Genomic DNA, 6,711 nt, shown 5'->3' with positions numbered 1-6,711 from the left:
AATCCTTTCACTTAAACCTTGAGAAAAAACACAGGAAAATGACAGCAGAAGGTGAGTGCTGCCTGTTGCCAAAGCACCAAGCTGGATGCACAGAATTGTGCTGGGGTTTAAGAAATAATCTGAGTGAGTTTCTTTCCTCGTGTGCACACCTAAGACATATCTCCAAGGCACATATGTGAGATTTCCCACTTTTTGCTCTCTGAAAACTTTGTAATCTATTACATAGTTCAAAAGGGGGGAAGAAAAATCTTTATTTCATGGAAAGGAATGAGACAATGAGTTAAGAGCTGTCATTTTGGGCTTGTCATCTTTGCTCTTACTGCCCAGGCTGAATAGCTGCAGGGTTTCTGAGCTGTTGCAAGCAGCATTTGCAGCTGGATATGAGGTGTGATGGACAGCTGATGGGAATTTCAGAAATGAGCTGCTTCTTCACAGTGCTTTTTTAGATGCAATCTCCATGAGCCCAGTTCCAATGGATGGGAGAATGCATGTGAGAGGGGAAGGAAGAATGTCAGCAAGTTTGCTGGATGCACAGGTTAATTTGTACTAATCTGTTTGGGAGGAGCTCTGCCTGCAGCTATCGAACTTGTGATCCACAGTGAGAAAGCTGCCTTATCTGGCATGGAGCCACATGGTCCCTGGCAGTATTCCAGTGGCATCTCACTGATGAAATAGGGGCTTCCACATATGAAGCAGATGGAAGCTTTAATGGAGGATATTGTATGACAGGGAGTGCTGAAGTTACTCCCTTATCCTCAAGTTATACAATTATATATTCAGTAACATTCAGCGTGCTGCATTACAATGAGTCACCCAATCTTTCTTCAACTTACAGATAAGATGTGGTAGAAATTGAGATTTCCAGGTCTCAGACACAGTTTTGAAATCAGTGGATTGCTAAAGTTGCTTGATAGACCAGGAAGTCAGAGTAAAGTATGGGAATTACCTGGAAATAGCAGCCTGAGGCCAGCTAATGCCTGAGCTGATCAGCATTCAGTGTCAATGCTGACAAATGAGAAAGAAGTCAACAGAGCATCAGAAGGATGAAAGGGTTGTGCTTCCTACCTGCCCTTCAGGCTGTCCTCCCTAATGACCCCCCTCTGCAGCACTTGCAGCCTGGGACACATTGCTGGCTGACACTGGGGGGTGGGTGTGTCCAGCGGGCTCTGATGACCATCCCCTCCTCTGGGGGAGGTAAGGAGAGCATGAGGGATGGAAGGACACCTCCCATGCTGGCAGCAGCCATCCAGCATGCTTGGTTAAAGGGGATGTAAGACACAGAAGAAGGCAAGTGGTAAATACAGGTCCGGCCAAAATGAGGACGGAGCTGAGGAAGCGGTGGGGCTTCCCCAGTTGCTTCAGTGCCACCAGTCTCTCTGCTGGAGAGACAGTTTTTCACCATTATTTTTTAAATCTAATAACTGCAGCTTTGACTGGTTGGTAGCAAACAGAGGCCCATGTTTTGTGCAAGATGATTATTTATTTATTTATTTCAAAGTCAAAATCAAGGCTGTCTGCGATTTGGATCTAATTTCACATTTATTTTTCATAGTTTGTTTGCTTAGTAGCTCCGCAGTAAGACAGTGATTAGTTAAATCAGTTATACATAAATTCAAAGACTTGTTCTTCATTTTAGATATTCAGACTTAATTGGATTTAAATCAGATTAAAAAGTGACTTCTGAGGGAAAAATACCCCCAAGCATGCAAAGATGGTTGCTTTTTTTTAACTTACCACATAAATGGCAGTAGAGATTTCTATCTTTATAACATTTATTCCCTGTTACAGCTTACAATTCTATTTAACTTTCAAAGAAAATATATATTAAAATGTTAGCAGGGCAGAGTAGGAGGAAGCCTCTGATATATCTTTCTCAGAATAGCCTGTTTTCTAGTCCAGAGTATTTTCTTCAGATGGTAATGAAATTTAAAACTTAAACATTATGAAAGGAGGTCATTCTATGATTTAATATATTAATTGCTGTGAAAATCATATAACGCAAGCCATATTAATACCATGGAAGAGACTTGCTATCTCTCCCAGGAGATGCCCTGGTAGATCCAGATACTTTCTCTCTTTGGATTTAAGGGACTATCGGGGATTTAATTACAGGCTTGGGCCACATATATAAATATGAATTACTGAATAATGAAAAGCTGGGTTGTGAGAGTCTGGACGAAGATGGAGTAGTTCTCAGTGCTATGGTAGTAGTTTGGGATCTCCAGAAATAACGTCCATGAACCCAGCAGAGAAAGATCCTTGCAAAGAAACAGAGCACAACTTGCTTCTCACTGTCAAGCACAGTTTATGCTGTAGGGCAATAGCATTTTGCTGCCTGGCCTTTTGCCTGTTTTACTAAATTCAAGCATTTTTTGATAGGCATGTGGACAAACGGGGCATCTGCAGGATCAGCTGTCTGCAGCTTCCCAGCCTTCTCAGGATGCAGAAGATTGAGGGTGTTATGCAAAATCAGGTACTTAACCATATGCAAGGCAGGATAAATGTATAGCTTTTAGAGGACAGAGCAGAGATTTGTATTCAGAAAATTCCCCATCTGAGCTGATACAAGGCTGGGGAATTCAAGTCATCTCCCCCAAAAGGTGTGTTCTCTAGGGGGCTTGACAGAGAGTACTGCTGCAAAGATAAGGTGAGGCAGAAGGAATAACAACCACTGATTCCAAATGCCTATGCTCATCTTTCCCATCAATTATTTAGACAAGAAAGATTTACATGAAAATTAATCATTAAATTTTGAATTGCTGCTTTACATCAATAATGAAATTGCTGTGCCAAATACAAACAGATAAAGAGAACAGGATAAGAAATCATCCTTAATACACAAAAGGAAAAGTAATATTTTAATGAAACTCTATAAAGCTCATTACTGCTTTACGATGGAGGGTTACTGTCAGTGACCTAGAATAGAGAGCCAAAAGTAAAACCTCATATTTAATCTATCATAAGTGATGTTGGCATATTAAAATCATGGGCTGAAATCTGCTATATTCCAAAAACCTGTAATTTTAGGTATCGAAATAACTTTCATACAATCAGGGGGTGGTCTTTCAAGAGTGCACATCCAAAAATATCATGGTAGACACAAAATTTCAGTATTTTAATCTTTTTAATTGTTTAAACCAATTTTGTCAAGTACATTTCTTGAGAAAAGAGACTAAGCCTACGAAAACCCATTTATTGATAATGCTCAAATTATCATCAGTTGCTGTGATTTGTATCATTAAAAATGCTGGGGGAAAGGCTTGGTGTCTTCTTGAAATACTGTAACCTCAAACTTTAGCTTCTTTTGCCCCCACCCCCCAAGTAAACTTCTAATGCTCTGTCCAGAAAAATACATGTGGAAGGCATGGAGAATAAACAACCTGTATGCATCAAAATCTGCAAGTAAATAGAATGAACTCATTATTTATTGTAGTAACGTGATGTTGATGTTATATATAGAATTTCTGAACGCTTGGTCTTGAGAAAACTGCAAACTAAGTCAGATACAGCACTGACCTAAAAATATACTGCAATATATTTGGTAAGTACAAATGCTTTTCTAATTTCATTTACTTTTAACTTACTGGTGGATCTTTTCGAAGTCTTGTGTGTGATAAAATCACCTTCCAAGGCATACTGTGGCCTACATCTGTGAATATAAAGCAATAAGGAAATGGGAAGTATGACAAAATAACTTATATAAGTTTTAAAGTTATGCACTACTCCTTGACCTGCTCCAACTCCTTCATTTGTTGTTGTTTTCATTTTTATACAGATTTGTCTTACCATTTCCCTTCTGTATTTCACCAGTTTTGTACCTGTAGCGAAATAGAAGGAAGACAAGCATAAAGTCAATTCCAGTTGCTGCAATTCCCTAGATTTTAAAAGGGAAAGACATTTATTTAATTTGCTTTGCAGCCTATGAGCTCACGAGGTTCATTAATTTCTCAAGAAGTAAATAAGTTCCGGTGGTTTGTTCTCCAATTTATCACTTTTTGTCTGCTTCCATTTTAGCTGCTAATTCAGCCTGGGCCTCTTGCTTGAGCAAACTCTGTGAGAGAACACATCTGGGCCTTTTCAGCTCGGGGCAAAACTGTGCAGAAAACAGAGGAGTTTTTCTGGGTAGTTGCTCTTGTAATTGGCACCACATGGTTTCAGGAGCACAGGTAGCACACGAGCATGGGCTGTGTTTCACCGAGGGGGACCAATACATGTATTTTACTGGTACTGGGGTGGGTTTATTGGGAATGGATGTTACTGGTCTTGCGTCTCCCACTGAGTGGCATGAGAAGTGCTCCTGGGCATGCCAGCCAGCCAGGCATTGTAGACATCAAGAGCAAACTATAGCCTACTTGTTTTCTGTCTTAGCAGAAGGGAAACACCATTAGGTGAGGAAGTTTCATTAATGAGGCTACTTTATTAGCAGCTTTTGGTGGGCTGGGGTGTGGAAATGTTAGATTTAGAAGATAATCAGCCTGCATTTTTATCTCTATTTAAAATAGTAGAATGGAAAATTATCTTATCTCCATAAACTGCTATTTTTCACATAGTAAATTATTTTACCACCCAAAGCAGATGCCACACAAAGAGTTGTGGTTGGGAGGCATGTAGTTATTTATCTCGGTCAAAATGTCTCAGTTAAAAAGCTATCAGTAGGAGATAATAATAATAAACACATATGGCATTTGGCTAGATGAATACAAGATTATACTAAATAGAACACATTTCTTAAAAGAATAATTGTAACTAATTAGAAATCTCCAGTTATGCTTAGAGTTGTAAGAAAGTGAAAACAAATTTAATTATGCAAGGTCCCAGTTGTGCCAAAGGTGTTATAAAGAATATCTTTATGGGGACATTCAGTGTAACAAATTGGTTCATGTTATTATTAGTGTGCTCGGTTGCGCATTTTCTTTATATCAGTTTAAAGTTTAATGATGGTGCTTGTAAAGCTGATTACCAAGGATCTGCACTGCACTCATTGGGATAGTCACCCAAAAGCCTTACATTTTTGCAGTGCTAAGTTATCAATACCTCCAAAGTATTTTTGACTAAATTCTTTGTGTTCAGATATGTACAAACAGGCACCTAAAAGTGGAATATCTGCGATCATGTCCACAGTTCCCCTGAAGCATAAACAGCAAGTGGTGTTCCTTCATTCCTGCATGCCAGCAGAGGATTGCTGGCCAACACCAGGATTTACTACACCGCACTGGGAGATTCTCAGTGAAGGGCTGTTATCTTGGGTGATAGGAATGTTCCAAAGGCTGGGAGCAGGGAAACGTGGGCAAGGAAGGCAAACAGTAGCCATACATGTTCCCTGACAACAACAGTTGCGTAGGCATGCTGAGAAGGAATGCTAACTCTTCATAGTAAAAATGAAAATCTTAATACACAGAAAGAATATCATGCATCTCCTGCCTGAGGAAAAGGATTTGGGCTGGGCAACCCAGATCGTGAACCGAGGGCTTTTCCAGTAGCACTCGCTGTGTCCTGCCTGACCTGGGAAGTCATGGTCTCCCATGGTGAAAACAGATTTGAGGTACCAGTGTAGTCATGTAGGAGCACTGATCATGAGAAAAATGCTGTGACATTAGAAGGATGCGGGAAGATTTGATGCAAAAAAAGAACCCTGTTATTTTTGGAATCGATGGAGAAGTCAGGTATGGTTTCTGGATGAGGCTGTGCTGTCTAAACCATTTTCCCATTCTTTTCTGGCAGCTCTGTTCCCCACTGCAGCCTCTCTGGAGGTGATGCTAACAACATGGATAAATGAAGCTTTCAAATGCGTGCAAGTCTTCCCACTAGTTTTGTCAGGCCCTGTGAGGTCAAGTCTTTTCTTCTCTGTTACAGGAGCTTTTCTTTCCAAGAGCACGATGTGATTCTCAGCCCTGAAGATTGCTTTCCTGCCAATAACGATCCCTGTAGGCCACCACCAGGCTGTTTTGCCTTTAACCCCTCCTGACCTGAAACACTTGGACCCACTCTCTTCTTCCCCACCTACCTTGAAGATAATCACAAGGCAACCATCTCTCTTCCTACCACTCCTCCTCCGCTTTGCAGGATCACAATGAAGGGTTAGTCTCGGGAGCTGACTGTGGGACTGACCCTTGATTAATGGCGGGAGGGGGCTGGCAGGAACAACAGGCAGCACTGTGTGCCATGGCCAGGGAGGGATTTATCCCACTCATCTGACACATGGCACTTAGCTCTTCTGCAGTGTTGCAGGTATGGGGCCAGGGCTGCAAGCCTTGGCTTTCAGTACCTCTGATCTCCAGGAGTGGCCTGTATTTCAAACATACCTTAAAAGAGAAAGGAGTGTATCTCAGCCTCGAATGTCATGTTCCTGGGCTTTACACTCAAGTATGTGGGGGGAGGCAAGTGAGAGAAAACCAGCAAAGCACAGCACGAGTATTTCTCCCAGCAGATCTGCAGGCATTGTTGGAAAAAAAGGGGTTGTTCCTGTCACTGACAGGAACATGGGATCGGATGGGGTGGGATTCACTTCTCACCACGTCAGAAACGTGTGATGGTTTCATCATCACAGCTGCAAACATCTGCAGCTGAACTGGGCACTCCAGGCTTCCCTTATTAGTTAATGGAGATGATTAGCTATTTTTAGGCATGACTCACCTGTCCTGTTTTAGCTCTCTATTTTAGTGCGTGATGAATTGTGTCATGTCCATTAACAATTCAGGAGAGAGTCTAATC

This window comes from Chiroxiphia lanceolata, chromosome 6, assembly GCF_009829145.1.
Source record: "Chiroxiphia lanceolata isolate bChiLan1 chromosome 6, bChiLan1.pri, whole genome shotgun sequence".
Taxonomy (NCBI): Eukaryota; Metazoa; Chordata; class Aves; order Passeriformes; family Pipridae; genus Chiroxiphia; species Chiroxiphia lanceolata.
The sequence above is the reverse complement of the archived record's forward strand: the minus strand, read 5'-3'. Positions refer to the sequence as shown.